Source organism: Thunnus maccoyii, chromosome 18 (assembly GCF_910596095.1).
Source record: "Thunnus maccoyii chromosome 18, fThuMac1.1, whole genome shotgun sequence".
NCBI classification, from domain to species: domain Eukaryota; kingdom Metazoa; phylum Chordata; class Actinopteri; order Scombriformes; family Scombridae; genus Thunnus; species Thunnus maccoyii.
In genome coordinates this window covers 2,855,234-2,877,760 of record NC_056550.1, presented here as the reverse complement: position 1 = coordinate 2,877,760, position 22,527 = coordinate 2,855,234, and positions in this window count along the sequence as shown.

Below are 22,527 nucleotides of genomic sequence, written 5' to 3'. Positions count from 1 at the left end.
TCAGGACCAAACAGCAGACAAACAAAGTTAAGTCTACGCATGCTTTTTTGTCTTTGTTATGTTGGAGTTCGGAGAAAGATCTTCCTCTTGAGTGAGAAAAACAAGCAATGGTTAAACAAAACAACAACAACAACAACAAAAAATACAGAAATATATTTAGCATTTAGACAGGATTTCCAACTGGTATTTAGCATGCTTTATGGAGCCAATGATGTGTGGTCAACACTCAATTACACACAAGATGTTACAGTTTAACTGTCGCTGGCAGGGAAGAAGGGAAATGTGTGGTTGAGTTCATGAGGGAGAGTGAGAGTGTGTATGCTTGTGAGCCTCTCAAACCCCTGATCATGAGCACAGAAAAGCCAGTGAAGTCCCGCAAGAAATTAGTAACATCTGGAAATTGGGGAAGGGCATGTTTTTATCCAATGTGCCTACACTACAATAAGGCATACACTTTTAGGGTGCTTCCAGAGCCTTCTCCCCTCTCCTCTATCAATTTTTCACTAACTCCACTGTCCTACCAAGAAGAAACTGAATGGTAAAGCTGAGGCCATACAGGGTGTAGCCTGAGCATACCATTAACTCATAGACAATCCAGTTTTGATAAATACCTAGCACAAAATGTGACAAGTATAGGAAGAAAAAGTTGGCAGATGTATGAGAAAGTAACCTGCTGTGTGAGAAATGTTGGATCTGTTGCATTTTGGTGTCCTAAACCATTTTGGTTCTGGGAGACAACAAGGCAATCCAAAATGGTCTTACAGACACACCGATGTTGTCATCAAGCATGCAACCAACCCAACTCAACAAAAAATTTTATGCCAGCCATTCATTCTAGGTAGGACAAAAAATAGTTGAGCAATTGTTGGGCTTTACATAGTTTGGTATAGGATCGTCTCTGGAATCAATATTTTGGATGGGGGTTGGGATCTATACTTTTCCAGGGTGGCCCAGGGTGACAGGTGGCAGGTGGTTATTGAATGTTTGTGTCTGATTGCATATCATTGGGAAGAAGGCTCTGACTGTTGGCTGTGCCTGTGTGGCAAATATTAGTACAAAGTATCCAGCCTTCTTGGAGTCTCTGGACAGAATTCTGGACAGGGCACTGGCTCTGGACATTGTCCTGCTGGGGGACATGAACAATCATGCAGGTGAAACTGGGAAGAGGTTGATTGCAAAGAACTGCTTATCTGAGCCAAGTGGTGTTTTGTTATTGATTCTTTGTGCTAGTAATGGACTGTCTGAAACAAGCACCGTGTTTAGCATAAGGTAGTTTGTAAGTATTCATGAGCATGTTTGTTGAAGTAGCAGAACTCCTGAAGCCAAACATCTGTGAATTACTTGATAGTCGCACAGTACCATCAAATCCGTGGCTGTATGTCTTACAGAGTTGTCAGCTGATCATCACCTGGTAGTTTTATCAGATGACAGACCTGGTAAACCCAAAATAAAGCCACTTGGCTGTGACTATTTCCTTCATCCAAGTGAAAGTTTGGGACACAATATCCAAATAGGCCATGTTCAAACCACCATTACCAAAGTGGCTGCCGGGAGTTGTAGCCAGAAGGTTGTCTTATTCTCTTGAATTAGCAGACCAGTATCAGCAGACCAGAAGGACAGCAGTTTCTTTGGCTTCAAAACCAGAGTGAGTCCCATAAGAAGGACTTTCAGTTGGCCTCAAAGAGATCTTGGAAAATTGTCCAATGACTCAGGAAGGCAGGGGAAGGAAAATTGCTGACCTGGACCGGAGTTCAGGGTGAAAGGGAGGACCACTTTGTGGAATTCTTGATCCCAGTTGACACAGCATGAAGGAGATAGTCAGAGAACTCAAGGGAAACTTTGCCCACCTCTCTAGCAGAGGTCACTAAGGTAGGTAAAGGAAAACAATGTTTTTTATCCTTTTATCCTTAAAAAGTGACAAAGCACCAAGGGTGGCCCTGTGACAGAAATTCTCACCATATGATGTTGTCTGTGTCTTGTATAATGTATAGTATACTGCATTTATATATTTAATGGATTTAGTCAACCCTACCCACAGGACCAACTGCTTCTCTGCATCTTCAGTGTCTCAGAGAAAATAATGATATTATATGGAAACTCTTCACACATACAGCAAAAGAAGTACTAAACAATATATGTAGGTGCTGTATTTTAGCCTTTAGTCAAGATTAAACATATCATCAATCAAATTAGCTTTTGTTATCCAAAAGAGGGCAATACTTTGGTCAGAGATGCATGCAGGGGTGAAAACAGTACATAAAGGTTACAGTACAGAAAATACAGTACAAAGTAAAACAATGACAACAATCCATATAGTACTAGAGAAAAGCTATATGTCCTACAGTGCTGTTTCCAGTGTGTTCTCCCTACTACCCATTCCACATAATAAATTGGAGTGTACTGCACTACTATTTGCACATAATATGCAGACAGTGAAACTGCTGATGGGTTGAGATGGGCAGACAGACAGGTAATGTGTCTTTCTCTCTTGGAGCATGACCATGGCATTGTGTGAGGGATGTTCCTCTTTTAACCAATGAGGAAACCCACAGCAGAGCAAGTCCCTTCCTCCCCTGGCAATAAACCCATCCTCTCACAAACATCCCTCACACTTTGTGGGTTCTGACATATCTGTACTGCCACCTGTTGTTTGTTAGGCTGTACTGTACCCACTACACCACTACTCTACCACTATGAGTAGGTGTGCTTGAATCGCTGAAACAGATATGGATAATGTTCTAAATCATACAGCGTAGTTGAACACAACTACAGTTTATATGCTCAAACATATAAAATGAATCAATTCTTCATTCTTTCCCTATCGAAATATTTTCTAATATATTTAAAATAGGCATTGCTCTGTTTTTGTTTAAATTCTGCATTCTTTTAATGCATTCTAATACTGCTTGTTTTATTATTCTTTCTTTGTGTTGGGAATAAATTTTAGTAGAGAGTCTTGCACAAATTCAAAGGCTCAGCAGCTCTTTGTGTTGTTATTGTGGTGCTCAAACTTGTAGTAGGAATGTTTCTCTAACACCATCATGCAACATTTATATCATCATGCTATCTATGCTTAATCAATAACCTTTCCCATAGTCGGTCCCACTCTATCAAATCTTATATGTGTGGTTGCAAATCTGAGAACAAGATTTTTACATCCATAAAATTTGATTTTCAGAGTAAAGACTAAGAAAATCAACAGTCACTTTATTATTCTGTACAGGAGAATGTGAAAATCATATTCCAGTTGTCCAGACTGGAGAGAGAGGGAAACTTATTGCACATTGCACAGTCAAACTATGAACTAGCTGCAGTATAAAAGGTCACAGGTTTGATTGCTGCGACTGTCAATGTATCCTGTATGAATGCCCTTCAGCACACTGTAGTACTTTCTCACATACTGTAGTCACCATGTGGCATTAGAGCTTTATTTCAAATCAACAGAAATGCAGTACCCAGTGTTTTGGTGCTAATTACTGTGGTAACAAAGGTCAAATGAAGCAAGAAACTGAGTTTTTATTGCTAGAACAGTAGCTCATGATGGAGAAGGCTGCAAACCACGAAGCCACATGCAGGACCTGTAAACACACACACACTATCTCATATAAACTTCACACACAACCACAACCAACACATATCACGTTTATTTTAACTTATAAAGTTGAACCAATGAATGAGTCAACTGCTTAATGAAAAGATTAGAAGCAGTAATAACCAAGAGGACTTGTGCTAATTGAAATCCAACATAATATACAGTACAATGGCTGTGGGGCCATGGCTCGGGAGGTAGAGCAGGTCGTCCACTAATCAGAAGGTCGGTAGTCCGATCCCCAGCTCCTCTTGAAGTGTCCTTGGACAAGATACTGATTCCCAAATTGTTCCCAGTGGCTGCGCCCTCGCTATGTGAGTGTGGCTGTGAATGGGTGAGTGAGCATTGGAAACATTGTAAAGCGCTGCTGGTGAGCAGTTTGGCACCTTCCATGGTCTCTGCCATCAGTGTATGAATGTGTGTATGAATGGGTGAATGTTGGCATGTGTTGAGTGGTTGGTAGACTAGAAAACTGCTATATAAATGCAGTCCATTTACAGGATAGTACAGTACACCTCCAATGTATTTGGGCTGAGGCATAAATTGCATAGATGCATATTTCAGTATCTAAATAATCATAAAACCAAAACTATCTGTTTGGATAAATAAAATAAAAGAAAAAACAGCATTTTTTTTATGATTTGGGTGAATCAACCTTGAAACTGACCACTGACCAGTTTCTGTACTACAGTGTCAATGTGGAAAACTCTTAATGCAGTGAGCCAAACTGACCTCCTTTAAATCATATGTTCAGTCCTCAGGATACAGTCAGCATGCATCATAACGTCACTTCACCACCACTGCAATACATTTCTTTATTTTCCTGCCAAAATGTAGTAATGTATTTAGTCACTGTAATAGTGATTTACTATTATTTCCTTTATTACAACATTACTGTACCTTACTGTGTTTTCTATGTTTATGGAACATTACCAGTAATTGCAATATCTTTTTCATGTCTTGAACAGAAAAAGTAAACTGACTCAAAGAACTACAGTCACAATCATCATTTTGCCTTGTATGAATGTTGGATTTATTGTAGTAAAGTCAGACTCTTGGACATTTACAGCAGTACAGTTCATTCAATTAAAAAAATATGATTTCAAAAGGAATTCTCACCCTTTATCATGTCATATACTTTGGATAAATGGCCATTTTTATGAGACTTATTTAATTTTTTTTTTTTTTTAACTGTAGCAATGATCAATGATGAGCACATATAGTTTTGTGATTGTCTGATAATGCATGATGCATTACTTCATTTGATACAGATGTATTCATTCTAAATGTGATGTGAGATTTTAAGTCCTAAATTAAGATTGCAGCATTTTTTATTACAGGCATCATAAAATATTGTAAATATGCTAATTTGAATACAACTAAAGCTAGTTTTATGATGTGAAACAGAATCTAGGATGGAAACCAGATATAGCAGCAGAACTATGTTTATCATTCATTTTGAACCACTTCCACCTCAGACAATTTTACATCTTGCACTTAGGACAATAAAATCCTTCATATTGTGGCTTATATAGTTTCTTATGTAATTTATTTATTTAGATTTATTCATTTGTTTGTGTTTCCTCTTTATTGCTCAGTACTGTATATATTAATTGCACATAAAAATATACTATAATTAGTAGTAGTAATATTGATTCTGTATTCTGCAGGCATTGCTCCAATGATATTTACAGTCAAAGTGCACAAACATCTGCCTGTTCATGTCCGTGCTGTGTTTGAAAAGGCACAACTCTGGTTATTTTTCTGCAGGAGGTCAACAGGAAGCTTAAATGTTTATTTTCAGATTCTTGTGAACAGTGCTTTGTCTTATGCCATTGTATGTTGGGGTAATGATACTAACTGGTACTGTAATTGGTTTGACTCCCAGTTTTGTGGGAGACAAGGTGTTTTTAGACAATTAAGAAGTGTGCTGAGAAAGTGGTTATGGATGCCCAGATGCTCCACAGAGCATGTAAAAATCTATTTTTGAAATTTATACTGTAAATAACAAGTGGAATTCCTCTGTTTTCTGTAATATTGTGTGTATTTTTTGATATAATTATTCAGGCTTTGTTTCACATTTACCACCTATTTTATTGGTCACTTTTACAGTCACTTATGACTGATTTATAGGAATAAACCTATAGTATATTGTTTTGCTTAAGTGGCTAAGCAGGCTCCTGAGCTACAGTTATGTCATTCTGGGAATATGTCATCTTCTTTTGTTTTGTAGTAATGTATGTCTTTTATATGTTGTTATGACCTGTTTCACTTGTGTCTCTTTGTTCAAGTCTGCAGCACTAATCTACCTCAATACAGGCAATATAATGTGCACACCTACCTATTAAACAAATGCATTTATTACAAAATGGATGCTCCCTCATTAGGAGTTATTTGGAGGAAGTATACCTTAGAGACACCTGATCATATCAGAAGTTGTGCTGTTCATGTTGTCAGTTTTACTTATCTACTATCTCTTTGAAAAGTTACTCATTTTCAACTTTCTTGGTTGAGTTCTCAGGTCTGGCTCATGATACCAATAATAATGTTGGTGATTTGCAGATCACTATAACATTGTTAAATAGTAGAATAGAATTAGATTAACTAAACAAATGTAAGGATTTGATCCTGATTGAACAGGTTACAATGATTATTTTGTAAGGAACCCAATCCAGAGTGTGGATCTGGATAATCTACACACAGTTTCACAGGGGCTGATACTTTAGTACAAAGTAATTGTTAAGTGTGAGGTCCTGACACAGGCTTCAAAAAGAATGTGCAACTTTTACAACTTCTACAACAACTTATTTTTTGTCTATAGAACATCAGGGGGAAAAAACATGCCTATCACATTCTTAGAGCCCATGGAAACATCTTCCATAAATGTAGTGAAGGGTTGTCTGACCAACTGTCAGAAACCCAAATTGCAATTACATAAAACGGAAGAAAAGCAGCAAAAGTGCTGATAAATTCTTTTGTCAGTTGACTAATTGATTGATCTACTTATTATTTCAGCTGTGTAGTCAGGGACTGTGTTTCTGGAGGGGAATGTTTTTGTTGTTGGGATTTTTAAAATTACATTCTCCAATGTTCACCTCTGTTGAGGAGGCAGAGACAGATATTTCAAAACCTGGACAAATAAAACCCAAAATATCTGCCAGACACCACAGAAGATAAGTGAGAAAATCCACTTTTTGCAGTTTGAGTGCACCAGCTGTATTATGCTCTTAATTAAACATGTTTGATCAACTCTTATACTGCTGGCTTTTTAACACTAGTTTCCTCTAATGGTGGTGACATAAGACAGTCAGTTTTTTTTTACTCACTATATGTGCATTAGAGACTCTGCACTGTACGTGAATGCTGTCAGAGACTGGGATCTCACTTAAGTCACAGACCCTGACTACAATTAAACTAATGTCTCCGTCTCCCCTCTTTGCCCCCCTCCTCGCAATGCAGCTTCCTCATAAACTGAGCTGGAGAGAACTCAATACCAAACCAACCGGCCCATATCATTCACATGGCGCTTATTGGAACTGCCTGTATGTGCGTGTGTGTGTGTGTGGCTGTGTGTGTGCATGCATTTGTGCGTGTATTCTGCTCTTTCTTCACTGTGGTAGGGTAGTAAAAGTAGGTGTGCACCACACAAAGCAGTAAAGAGATTGCTTGTAAAACTCGCTCACAGCCACCCCATACACATACAGAGGCAGTGTAATAAGCACCACATTGAACACACACATTCATGTACACACACACACACATACACACACAGACACAAACAGAGACAGGACTTGGCAATGTTAATACATTGATAGAGAAAATTAATTTTAGGAACATTTTGAGACAGTAGTGGAGATAAGCAGACATAATCAGACTGCAGGAAGGAGGAGAAAGGGATTTTTTGGTAACAACTGAATGAATACAAATTGTATGATTTATATTACATTTAAAATTCAATCACAAACTTAAAATTTCTAAAAATATTCAACCAGACAGCAGGTGGGGCTGAGATGAGCTTCAATAAATCACATCAGCTCCTGTCACAAAGGGGACACATTATGCTTTTTGTGATTTTCTGTTTTTTTATATTGTTATATGTCGGATGTCGAAGTTAAACATGGTCAGAGTTCCAAAACTTGAAGTGAACGTATGTTAAAATGCTCCCTGAAAGTCAAAAGTCAGGGCTTCAGCCTGCTCTGAACTCTTAGTTCGAAAATTTCCTCTACTTCCTTCTTGTGATGATATCATCATTGTTTGCGCATACCTACAAACAGCCATCTATTCTGTAGCCTTTGTTGCTAAGGCTGTTGCTAAGGTTGTTCCATGGGTTGTTCACATCGTCCACTTGCACATTTCAGATCTGATTCAGGCTCAAACATTTACAGATGAATTTGAGAAGTTTCCACTTTGAATAAAGAATGAGAAAAAGAAGTGAAATCATACTACTACTGTATGTTTATGTAGCCTCCAGAACCAGTGGAAGTCTGCCACAGGGCAGCCTCTAGAAGTTGGCCAATGAAAACAGAGGAAGGAGGCTTTAAAGAGACAGGAGCTAAAACAGCTGGTTTCCGACAGGGGCTGAATTGAGAGGCTGTATAAAGGGTCAGTATAAAATAAATAATTAAAAGTTTTTTGAAATATAAAGAATGAAATATATTCCAGTAGAGTTCCAGATTAAAAATATTGATTTGGAAATGTACATAAATATGTCCCCTTTAAAAGCAGCAGAGTTGGGCCTGTTGGAGAAAACTGTTCCACCAAAGGTTAAAATATACAGCACTAACACCACATAACACCAATTCATATACTGTACCCCAAATATTTATAAAGCTTAGGGCATTCTAAAATTATTATGCAGCACCTAAAATGATAGGCATACAAAGCGTAGGACCAGAGTTCACATCCTGAGCTCTGAGTGTTGTTCGGTTTAGGCAACAAAAGCAAAGATAGTAGTTTTGGTTAAAATGCTAATAAAGAGTGTCCTGTCTCATGCTTCAAGTCACAAGTAGAATCCAAGGATATCACTGAGTGCAATTCTGCCTCTGTGATCTCCATGTAGCACTGCATTCTTTTCTTGCTTCCTTACCCTAGCTGTTACGCACCCCCTACAGTACCTTGGTGCCCGAGCATTTGCCTATCTACAGTATACGACAGGAGCCAGTGCTGAGCACTGAAGGCTGCATCAAATGTCTGGTCAGCAGTTATAGGCAATTTACTTGAAAAATGTATGTAGTTACACACTATGTTTTACTCATTAATCACATTACTTTACTAATCATTCGACAGCAAAATTAGTTACATTGCTTGTTATGTTACTTTCATTACTCAGCCGTCAGCCGCGTCAAAGTCTTTAAACAGCTTCAAAGCCTTCACAGCTACATGTTAAATTTTCTTTGTTAAATACATATACAAAAAAAAGGAGACGCTGTGGTTTAACAAGCAGCCAGCCTACAGTTTGGAGGTATTTACTGATCATTTACAGATAGCTTAACTGTCTGCTGAACACACAGAGACCAAACTGATATCAATCCCCATCAAACTACTGGTAACACAGCAAACAAGCCCACCGCCAAACTGTTTAAGTAGCAGAGCATTACCGAGATAAGTAACTGTAATTACTGAATGGAATTTACAGCGACCATTATCACAGCGGTCTACATCCCACCACAGGCGAGTATAGAAACTACCCTGTCGGACCTTTGCAAAGACTTGAAGTGCTCACAGACCAGTAATCCTGATGCTGCGCTCATTTTTGCTCGAGACTTCAATCAGGCTAACCTTAAGAAGGTTATATGTTGAGTGACATATTGACTGTGCCACAAGGGGAATTACACCCTGGATGACTGCTACATATCATTCAAAAACAGCTACAGAGCAGAATCACTACCCGCGTTCGGGAAGAGCGACAATGTGGCCATCTTGCTGAGGTCAAAGTATGTAAACAAACTATGATGCAAGCCCCCAGTGATGTGAAAGGTCAGGAAATGGTCAGGCCATCCAGAGGCTGCCCTACAGTCTGCACTACATGACACAGTCTGGAACACGTTTCCGGACACCACCGTCAGTGTCACAGATGACGTCAGTGGATTCAATGAGTCTGTGGTGGATTTAATTTGTGAAACAACAGAAGCAATTGTAACCAAATCTATTGTTAAATCACTCCACAACCAGAAACCATGAATTACAAGAACCATCTGGGATGCCATAAACACACGCACTGCAGCCTACAACTTAGGGCTTCAGTCTGGAAACATGGACAATTACAAAGCAGCAGCCTACAATGTAAAAAGAGCAGTAAAGGAGGCAAAAGGGGACTACATGAAGAAAGTGGAATTACAATTCCAGGAGGGCAATCCCAGAAGCATGTCTCAAGGTCTAAGAACTATGACAAATTACAAGCCCATTCCACCCTCCTTGTCAAGTGCTGATGCATCTCTAGCAAGTGAGCTTAACAACTTTTATGCTTGCTTTGAGGCCATCGGCAGCTAGCAAGCAGTTACAGATGAAGAAGAGCTTAATGGTTGGGTAGGTGTACCTTCACACCTATCACCCTTTCTGAGCATGATGTCAGGAGGACTTTCAAGTGTGTGAGCACCAAAAAAGCAACAGAACCAGATGGTATCAGTGGGTGGGTCCTCAAACTATGTGCTAACCAACTAACATTGGTTTTCACAATGATATTCAACCTGCCCCTGGCTCAGTCTGTCATGCCCATGTGCTTCAAGAAGTCTACCGTCATTCCTGTGCGCAAGGAAACAAGACCAGCCTGCATGAATGACTACCACCCAGGGGATGGTGCTTTGAACGGCTGATCAAGGATTACATCTGCTCCTCACTACCCAGTACACTAAATCCACCACAGTTTGCCTACTATCCCAACCAATCAACAGAAGACGCCATTGCACACATCCTCCACACCACCCTATCTCACCTGCACAAGAAAGGGAGCTATGTGAGATTACCGTTCATTGACTGCAATTGAGTGTTTAATACCATAGTTCCCCCCAGGTCACAAAGCTAAAGGACCTGAGATTAAACACCTCACTGTGCATGTGGCTCCTTGACTTCCTAAGAGGCAGACCCCAGGTGGTGAGGGTAGGTGGACACACTTGTTCTGCCCGCATCCCTAACATTGGAGCACCCCAGGGCTGCAATTTGAGCCCCCTCCTATACTCCCTGTACACACACAACTGTGTAGCCACTTTCAACTCCAACACCATCATCAAGTTTGCTGACGACACAGCTGTGGTGGGTCTGATCACAGATAACAATGAAAAGGCCTACCTAAAGGAAGTAGACGACCTGACCTACTGGTGTCAGGACAACAACCTACTCCTGAATGTCGGCAAGACTGAGAAGCTGATAGTGGACTTTGGGAAGAAGCTGGGAAGGAATTACACCCCTCTTAATATCAACAGGTCCTCGGTGGAGAGGGTGGACAGCTTCAAGTACTGAGGAAAGTAATCATAATGTAATGTAACACGTACGTAATGTAATGGGTAAAGTAATTCGTTACTGCCCAACACTGCTGGTCAGATTCATAGTCTTGGTTACTTTCTCTTTTACACAATTTGATGACTGTTGTAGGCAAAGTGCAGCTGGATAACGTTAGCTTGTTATGTTAAATGAAATTAAGTATTTATGTTCCTCAGAGTCAGGTATCAATAAAAAATATAGCATTGGTATGAATACTGTAGAAATGGTGTAATGTTGATGCCAGTATTGTGAATATAATAAATATATAAATTAATTAATTCAATTTATCAGATTAATTGTAACATTGCAGTCCATGTACTGTAAGTAGAACATGTTGAGTCAGAGTTTCTAACCAAATAATTTGACTATTAGGGTGTATTCTATTAGCACAGTTTATTAGTCTGTGATATTCTGTGTCAAAACCTCCGGTGACATCAGTCAGGCGGCTACCCAGCAAACAGTTTATAAGATCACATCCCACTGTACCCTACACACACACCCACACACCCACAAACAGCATAGAGGGAGGACAAACATATATACAGAAAAAGCTCAGTGAAGCTTTCATTTTTCTTGTTCCTTTACTCTCTTGCAAAAAGTATCTGCTGACCAAAAAATGCCCTTGTAGACACATTTTTGCAATGTCTGTCTTTCATACTTTTCTGAGAATTCCTCATGTGCAGGTAAACTGAATCCAGTGTGGGAATAGAAGACCCTGCCACTTCCAACAAAAACTACTATATAGAAAGATAATGTAAATACATTGTATGGCTATTGCACAAAAATGCAAACCATAAATAATATCAAAAGTGGAGTTTGATGTCATAAAAATATTTTAACTGTAATATTCAGTTTTTATTGATTCTACTGCCACCAGTTACCAGATGATAGAAATGAGTTAACCTCATAAAGAAAAGCAGACTTTTTGTTTACATGATATCTCAGAAATAAGATTACTTCCGGGAAATAAAGACAAGGATAATCAGGTTACTTAGTGTATGTAAATGCTCTGAACACAGCAGTATGCGGGTTAGACTGACCCTGTCCTTTAGAAATACTTCATATTCTATTCATTTGCAACAGCAAATACGTTTTGTTAGAAACATAATGTCCTCCAGATTTACAGTATTTCATTTGTTTTACTACAATAACCTCTCTTGCAATACAATATCCACTCATAGCAACTAAAGCATGATTCAACTCGGCACTTGGTTGTTGTTAATAAAAGTTAGTGCTTATAGTTAAATAAAACAAAATAACAACTTAGAAAAATGCACAACTATCTAAATCAATCTAAAAGACAAAATTAAACATATTCAAGACACCTGGTCTCCCTTCCTGCGATTACTCTATTGTTGATACTCTCTGTAATACTTAAATGCAAGTAAATGCAATTCTCTGACACTGAGATGCCAACAGATGATATTTAAAGTTATTTAAATATTTCGAATGTGTTTTCAATATATTATGTGCTCCTCAGTATTGTCTTGCATATTGCATACTTTAAAGGTACAGAAATCCTTTTTCGTGTCTAATATCTCACAACCACCATAATCAATCTGTGTGTGTCACTGAAGTGAAAAGGCTATCTGCTGGGATTTTTGTTTTTTAAAATACAAACCTCCAACCTCCCATTTCTATGGATGAAGCTGACGGAGGGAGGAATATCAAGCTATAGATCTCTCTCTCTCTCTCTCTCTCTCTCTCTCTCTCTCTCTCTCTCTCTCTCTCTCTCTCTCTCTGCCATCAGTCTTGTAAAAACATTATTAATTGCAGTGTGAATGCAGCTATCCATCTTCCCTAAGCTTAAACCAGAGCAGCATAGCAAAGATGTGTGTGTGTGTGTGTGTGTGTGTGTGTGTGTGTGTGTGTGTGTGTGTGTGTGTGTGTGTGTGTGTGTGTGTGTGTGTGTGTGTTAACCAGGCTCATCTGTCTCCAGTCTATTGATCCCACTGAGGTTGGTCATTATTACTAGGCTACTGTGGAGTGGAATGCTGAAGAGGTGTGTGTGTGTATGTGTTTGTGTGTACATGTCGGCTTCCCCTCTGCCTGCCAATAAATCCAGAGGCCACATTGGCACTCAGCACTAATGAAGATGGCAGTCTCTCTTGGTGTGTGTGTGTGTGTGTGTGTGTGTAGGTGTGTCTGGATGGTAAAGAGAGGCAGAGTTTGTTCTGTCTGTCTCAGTGGAAAAAACATGAATTTTCCTGTTTGCTGACAAACAAACATCCTTTTGCTTTATTGAGGCCTGTGGTCTGCTCACTCTTCTTCTTTTGAAGTCAAACTGAAATTAAAATTAGTTGTTTCTTTCAGTGTATATATATTTACTAGTTTGGTTTAAAATGTGTACTGATTTGATTAAAATTGGAATTAACAAAAAGAAGAAGAGATAGATAGGTGGCGCGAATGGCTCCGCTTAACAATGTCTATATTGTGATTTGATTCTGTGTAGGTGGCCACTTAACATGATTCATAATATTACTTAATGCCCCCCTCCACTCAAAAATATGTTTTTCATCTTGTTCCTTCACTTAGATGTTTGAGCTTCACTGTGCAGAATGATGTGCAGAGTTTGACAGTTTGAAGGCTGTTTTCACATTCATCTCCTGTGAGTGGAAAGTTTCTCCATGCTCACTGCAAATCTGATGTGTACGAGCAGGATTTGTGACATCACAACTAGTTTAGAAGCTAATCCTGTACTCAATTTATACAAGTTGATGTGGAAACATGAAGCCTCCAGTGCACATTCTCTGAGAATGGATTTTTCAGTGAAGTAGACAACATCTTGCGTCCTGCAGTTCAACTTTTGAAATGAATAATATTTGCATGTTCATAGATTTTGGATTTTTAATGAGGGATAAAGAGATGTCATTGTTGAAAAATCATACCAGAGACAAATTATTATTCTAAGCAGAATATTTTTTATATTTCTTAAAAACATGTCTGGAGGGGATCTTTAAATGCCAACAGCCACAGACAGACAGTTAAACAGCTGGGGGCCAACATACTGATGGGAATAATTAGGGGAACAGCTGGAGGAGCATTTGAAGGTAACTGCGGAGAGAAATGTGGAGGAGTCAGCTCCATCACGAACAAACATTGTCCTGCATTCACCTGCTCATTCTATCCACAGAAGCAATTGAAGAAGGTGTTCTTCATACCGGTGGCTACCAGGCTACTTGATGCTACATGTGACTATAATCTCATGCACTGCAAAGCTGATTCATATTCCCATATAACTCTGAAATGCACCTTTCCCCTGCATCAAAATAAACTCACCTGAGGCTGCTGTACCAAATTTCCCCGAGGCAGAAATGACTTAAGTCCAAAAAATGTAGAAATCTCATAGTATCAAAAGTCATCAGTCACAAAAAAAGTGCTGGATAAGCTTTATTTGAATGGTGGGATAACACACAGCAATGTTTGGCTGCTGGTTTCTGCTGTTTTTATGGTGCATTCACATGATCTAGTCCTAGCGTGAAGCTTTGCTGTTTTCCAGCCCATGAGGCAGGGCTTTATTACCAACCAGACAAACCAGGTATGTTTTGAGCTGTGGCTCAGGAGGTAGAGAGGGTCGTCCACTAGCTGGAAGATCAGCAGTTTGATCCCCGGCTCCTCCAGTCAGCATGTTGAAGTGTCCTTCAGCAAGACACTGAACCCCAAACTGCTCCCAGTGGTTGTGCCAGTGGTGTGTGAGTGTGTGAATGTTCATTAGATTAGATCCTGATGAGCAGGTTGGCACCTTGCAAGGCAGCCTCTGCCATCAGTGTACGAATGCGTGTGTGAATGGGTGAATTCTGACATATATTGTAAAGCGCTTTGAGTGGTCGGAAGACTGGAAAGGCACTATATAAATGCAGTCAATTCCATTCCAATCCAGGCAACTCGCCCTCGCTTTAGGTTTAATGATTCAATCATTTGCAAATGTGGTCTCAAAATTCAGGAATATGCACCATACAGCACAAAAATCACCTGAAATGCTTCAGACCTTATGATGAGTCCTGCATGTTACCTCATCTTTAGGCTTTGTCATGTAGAGGGGCCCTGAGTCAAAATCTGGTTTAAAGACGTTTAAAGACTTCATTTTTGGGGGGTGATGTTCTCACATGTGCTTTCTGTGTTTACTGGATCACCACATCAACGGTTCCCAACCTGGAGGTCGGGACCCCCCCAAAGGGTCCAGAATACATTGATTATTACAACAATAAGAAAGTTGAAAAAATAGAAATATAAAAATTCAATGTCATGCTTTTTTTGTTTTTTTTCTTGAGATGCTGTATACTTTCACCTCTTTAGGCTTGTAAAACGTCTTTAAATAAAAATAAAAATTCAGAGGCAAAAATTACACTTTGGTTGAACATTTCACCTCCACACTAGGACTACAGTTATTTTTATTATCAATTAATTTCTTAGCTGGTCCATAAAATATGAGAAAGAATTTTACAATTACATTTTTCCCAAAATGCAAGCGGATAACTTTACATGGCTTGTTTTGTCTGACCAACAATTCAAAAGCCACACAGTTTACTCTCACTGAAAGCAAAGAAAAGAAAATCTTCACATTTGAGAGGATGGAACCAGAAAATATTTGGTATTTTTGGTTTTTAAAAAAGGACACCAATGAATAATTGATTATCAAAATTGCTGCTAATTATTGTTGATTGACTAATTCATTAATCAACCAATCGTTTCAGCAACATCCGCAGTGCAACGTACAAATGACGGTGTAATGCATAAATAAAAGCTCAGGGTTCTGTCACTTTCTTATCTGTTACAAGCTATTTTCAAAAAATGCACAGAAAGGTGCATCATTGTTACAAACATAGAAATGTATGGATTGATGTATGGAAAAAATAGTATGAAGTTGTATAAACAGGTGGATCACACTGCAAGAAGGAGATGTGATTAAAAAAACAAAACTGGAGTTGTCACAGCAAGGTAGAAACGAGTTCTGTGCTGCACCATGGCGTTTCCTGTCTGCTACTGAACATGTTCCTATCCAGAAAGGCATGAGACAGATTTTCATAATTTTCTGTAGCCTGAGCAGCATCCTGCTTACTGACACATCACTACAGAATCAAGTTCCACACATTACAGCACTGCTCATCCTGTCAGGCCCTAGCACACCACAGCATAGACCAAGACACTGCACTCTATAGCTAGGACAGATCAGTGAAATAAGTATGAGAGAGAAACCCATGAGCATACATCGCTCATGGGTTAGGGTTAACTACTACTACTACTAGTAGTTTTGGTTTTTAAAAAAGGTCAACTATTACTTCTTGCATTAATTGTACATTACTAGTTACACAACTTAGGCCTATACACTTGTGAGGTTGCAAATACAACAATCTTGTCCTGGTGCTGGCTGGCTGCTTTAGGTTATGTTTAGCATGAAACAAAATTATAAGCTGTATAAAAAAAATAATATACACAAAATATCAACCCTGAAAACCAAAACTAAAGTGAAACTAAAACAATATCTTAAAGTATATAAACATCCAGTCCCCAAAACAAAAGTCAACTTTGATACAGCTTATGTTCTGGCGCCCTCTGCTGTGAGGGAGTGTAAATAAATGAGCTCTGTCTGCATGTCTCTCTCTCTCTCTCTCTGTCTCTCTGAGTCTTCATAGAGGAATCTATAATTCTTTTACAGGATATAATGAATATTTATGAGCAGGGCCCTCATCTGAGATCAGCCAATCAGCTGACAGCATGGTAAGCATAAATCAACTGACAGCTTGCCTCGACTGTTCAGTGTTGGCAGTAAATGCCTCTGAATTATTTTCATTTACATTTTTAACGTTTAGCTGACGTTTTCATCTGGGGGAAGCTGCAATGAGTGCATTGGTGGAGTTGGCTGCAGTTAGTTGGACAACATTAGAGTGCATTGTGGGATGCAGGGGTCAGAGGTCACAGTGCCTGGTGATGGGTTGGCCTTTATGAAGAAAGAAGGGCTAAAGAGTATGGAAGTCTATAACTGCCACTATTTACATATGATAATTTCATCAAATTAAAATCTCAATTTGTTTGTGTGTTCATGATGTATGACAAGAAAATATATATTTTTAATTTTCAGATTTGAAAATGCGTAATTACTGCCAAAATAAGAATCAAATGGAAACTCTACTGACAAATAATTTTCTGTGTAGGCTGCTCCTAAGAATACACTGCAATATTACAATTTTATATGAAATGGACTTCTCAAAAAGGTTCAGGAACAAGACCACGGCCCTCTCTCACACTAAATTCAATAACCTGTGCCTCACTAATTCAATCGTCCGTGCATACCTATATAAGCATGTCTAACCCCTTTCGTCTCAGTTCTCACGCGACCTACAACACGCTTGCATCGCAAACGTTTACCTCCTGCCCGTGATCCACGTTCCTTGGCAACATACCGCCCACGACTAGATCGAGCAGTACCAACGAGATATCTCCATCACCACCACATCCACATGGAACCCTTCTCCTCCAGACACCGCACTTTTGATCAGCTGGGATCCAGACGCTCCACACGTATCCACACAATGGCCCACTCGCACACGGTTCTTTTCCAAGCGATTAACATCTTCAACCGGATGTTTGCTCACCTCCGGCAAGCTCTCAAGGAAACGGTCTCCCACTTCTGCGAAACGATGATAAAGACAAACTTTCCAACTCTATGCAGACTCTACTTCCATCAACCCTCTCGCCGGCAACTCAAATCCTCCCGCTCTTCCGGGTTCATTGTCCGCCGCCGGGCCGACGCACACCGATGACGTTACAACCCCGCCTACTACAACAGAGCCCAGACTTCTTCAGCCCCAGCTGAAGGCCAGGCTCAACTCCGGATACAAATCCCGTTTCGCCAAACTGACAACAAAGCCAGGTTCTTCCTGCTCCTCTCTGCCTCCACCTCCACCACCACTCCGGACGGCCGCTCACTTCCGGGTTCCCCACCCAGCGCCACCTGTATGCCGCACGTCAATGACGTCATGACGCAGCCATCTGCTTCAGCCCTCTTGCAGGGCCAGGTCGTATCTACCCCTGTGCCCGCTCCCTCCCCGTCTGATCTGTCTTGTGTTTTTCGTCTTTTCTCTCATCCCCGTGTCCGCAGGCTGCACAATCAACCCCCGCTTATACGTCCCATCATCCTTTCCTCTTCCTTTCCTTCAGCTGCAGCTATCTCTACCCTTTCAGTTCCTTCTTTTGTTTCTTCCCTCAGCCACCTCCAGTCCTGCCATTACCACAGCAATAGTCACATCGAGCCACGGTGCTCCCTCTGATGGATCCACTCAATTTCCTACTGTGTTTTTGTTTCATCCCTGCATCTATGAGCCGCACATCTTACCACTTCACACGCATCCCTTCATCCCTTCATCCCTCGACCCTCACCCCTCGACCCTCGACCCTCGACCCTTATCCCTCATCCCTTCATCCCTCATCCCTCGACCCTCATCTCTTCATCCCTCGTAAGGAGGCTACAGAGCTCCCTCCTTTCTAACCTCCTCTGTTTTGTACTGTTTTCGTTTTCATCTCATCCCTGAGTCCGCAGGCTGCATAATCAACCCCTGCACATACATCCCCTGATCCCAGGATCCTTTCCTCATCCCCCGGCAATCAACCCCCTTCATCCCTCTCCTCAACCCCCATCCAGCCCACCATACACTATCCTCATCCAATCCTGAACCCTCTCGACAATCCAAATAAATCTACTTTTTATACAGTTCAAATGGCATGGTCTTTGTTAGTGAAATTTCTAATGAAAATGAAATTGAAAACGCATTTGAAATGGTGATTTAATTATCAGTTTCATAATGATTGACTTCAGCATATTTCACAAAAAAAGCACTTGGATTATCATGCCATTATGAAAATTTTCATTTTCATTTTGAAAATATGTTTTTAAAAGGTCAGTTTTAACTTATTCATACATCATGTGCACACAAATGGAAAATAAAATTTCAATCTTACCAAATGATTTCATTTTAATATTGGCAGATGCAGACTTCCTTAGACCAGGGAGAGAAAAACATTTTGAAGCACATCCATGTGTGTCGCACACACCAGATGTGCCATACAGAAAGGAGAAGTAGTCAGAGTACAGTAGCTGAGATTTACAGATCCAGGGATTGAATATGATAAATTCAATACTTTTCTGCGGAGTTCACGCGTCAGTGCTGGGAAATAGAACAGAGGCTTATCTTGATAAATTCCCACACATACACTTGTAAGGCTTACACAGAAAAAAATAAGCATGGGTGTTTTGATGTCTACCATATGCCGCTGTAGTGTTTTTCCTTTTATGAACTTTAAGGCCTCAGTATGCTTCAAACAAAGAAAGTTTGTACGTGTTCAACGTGTCCTCTGTCCACATCTAAAAACATAAGTGTTTCTACCAATTCTGAAAGGCCACACTCAAATATGGGGTGAAAAGCCTTCCACAGCCCCCTTAGTTCCAATGCTGGAAATGAGTTTACAGACGCTGTTAGACGACCCTGTAAGCATGTGATTTTTAGGCATACTGAGGCCTTTACACTGCTTTAAAAGTCCCATACACGATTACAGTTTTGTTGCATTCAAATATCATATACAATATAGCAAGCAAATAGATATATTAATATAAAAATTCACTCATTTATGTACCGGAAATTCCTTTGTTTATACTGAAGCCTTGTTTGCGTTCAGAAGTAGTTAGGAGCATGCTGGGTGACTTTCTGATGACAGAGTGCCCTTTGTAGGTTAGTATTATAACACACACACATGCGCACACACAGAATCACACACACACAATATGCAGTAAAATGAGAAGGTAAAATGTGCTAACATAGTGAGGCAAAAATGAGCCGAATATTTGCAGAGTTCAGCATCACATCTCTATTATGGAAATGAGCATAATACAGTCACGCATGCTCTGCCCAGCACGCACTCACACTTTATACACATGCACTTACATGTCCCCACACACATGCAAATATGCATATATCACACACAGCCACTACCCACATACTGCACACACACATACACAGACACACATTGCAGTGGTGTATATGGATTTAGAGCTTGTAAAAAATGTGATAATTTAATACAGCTGTCGCCTGTAAAACAAACCACATCTACTTCCTGCTGGTCTGCATCTGGCTCTCTGTCTCTGTCTATCTCTCCATGTCTCTGTCTGTCATTGTGTTTAATTTGCGCCCCCCTCACTGTAATCACAACACATTGCATCCATCTTTATTCTGCACTTTTATCCTTTCTCCCTTAATCTTTGTTCTATACCTTTTTATTCCTATTTTCATTTATTCATTCCTTCTTTTCTGTTTTTTCCATTCATAATGCCTTTGTTGCATTCACTCCCTGGTTTTAACCATACATGTGTGGCTCTAGTGACAGCAATGAAATACATACATACATTTCATACATATTTGTGCAGACAAGACTAGGTTACCAGATGATTCCTTCTGACTTTGGTGATTCCCTGACTTTTCCTCTAGCACCACCATGAGGTTAACATTTTTAGTTTTTTAGTGAAATATCTCAACAACTATTAGGTATTTTTTTTAGGAAAAAAAAAAAAAAAAGTTGGCATAGATATCCATGATGCCCAATGTTTCCCAATAAATTTGGTGATCTCCTGACTGACCTGCTGCACCACCAGCAGATTGACATTTTAGGTTCAGAGTGAAATGCCTCAACAACTACTGTTCCCCTAATGAATTGTAATAATTTCAGTGATCCCTTGACTTTTCATATAGCGCCATCATCAGGTCAAAGCTTGTCCAATACTTGGGTTTATGGTCAAATACCTGTAAAAGTAATACCATTCCCATCAGTTTTGTGTTTAGTGCTCATTAGCAAATGTTAACTAACTAATTAAGATAATGAACATGTTGAACATGCAGGTGTTACAATTGGTAATGTGCTAACACCTGCATGTTCAACATGTTCATTATCTCAATTAGCATTGTTATTGTGAGCATGACAGCATGCACGTGTGTTCGCATTTAGCTCACAACCATAGCACAACTATAAATCCAGTGCTGCTGACTCTTAGTCTTGCTAATGAATAAAAGAAGGACGGAAGGACGGAAGGAAGGAAGGAAGGAAGGAAGGAAGGAAGCAACATTTTGATTACCTCCTCCAATCAGTCATGTCAACTTTAAACTAACTAACTGAGGTAATGAAACTGTAGCTGGGGAAAGTGTTTTAATGAAAATGAAGAGAGGAATGAGATTTCTGTTAGTTCTCACACTGTGTATTTGAGAGTTGGGCACATTCATATATTCATGTAGCTGCTTCTTTTTCAGCTATATCTGTTGTTATTATTATCTATTAGTTTATCTAAAAATAATAAAATATAAAACAAAAAGGGGTTCTGTTAATATATTATTACAATAATAAATTGCAAATAAAATAAAATTTTGTGCATTCTTGCTTTTCATTATTTTAAAGGATTTCATATATAATTTAAAGTCATTTAGACATGTCAGGAAACTAGTGGAAACTGAAGACTGGCTTTCTGCTAATCTGTGTTGCAGCAGAGATCCCCTTTTTATTTGGAAGAAAAACAACAAATGTGATATGATTTCTTTAAACAGTAGGTGTAAAGGATGGAACTGTTGCTGTCAGACAGTTATAAACTCGATGCAAGAGCTGTGTCTTGTTGCATGAAAAGAGGAGCTATAGATAGGGTAGGGTCTGTTATTTCAATATAATTTCTCAAGAATGTAGCCCCCAAGCATTATTATATGTTGAAACACTACATAAAATTTTTAGAGGGATATAAAGCCTACCATTCATAATCTTGATATGTCTCTTTTGTCTTTTTTAGTCAAATCAAGTAGATATCTTTCAACATTACAGTCTTTTCAGTGTCAAAGTCCGCAGCTTAACAGGGAAACACTGTCTGGGGAAACACAGAGGGAATTTGATGCTAAAAAGACATAGATGTGGCAGATATCCACTTGATATGACTAACTCAGACTGCAAAGGCCTCATATAAGCTTCACATCAACTTTTAAATGCATTTTTCACAAAATGATTGTGTGGACACACTGTGGATTTTGGGCCCCATCACTTACATTGAAAGCACATTTGAAGGTGATCTTTTAATATCCAGTATGTAGTCACTGTTCATATGAACACCTGACTGTTTTTGTGAACCTCTTCTTTAACTGGATTTTCATCTCCTTTTCAACACTTTCTTTTCAACTGATACTTCAAATTCACCCAGCATTTACACATAAAACTGACACTTCAACTTACATATTACATTCATTCATTTGGCAGATGCTTTTGGCCAAATCGACACTCAAATGAAGTACATTTCAAGCTACAGTAGATCAAGGAGAAGCCTCTGAGAATAAATGCCTCAACACTGAGTTCCACATTCTACCTGACAAAAGGGCCACAAGGCTTGCAGGTGCATGAAGTAAAACAGAAGTGCCTAGAAAGTGACTTTTTCTTTGATAACACTATTG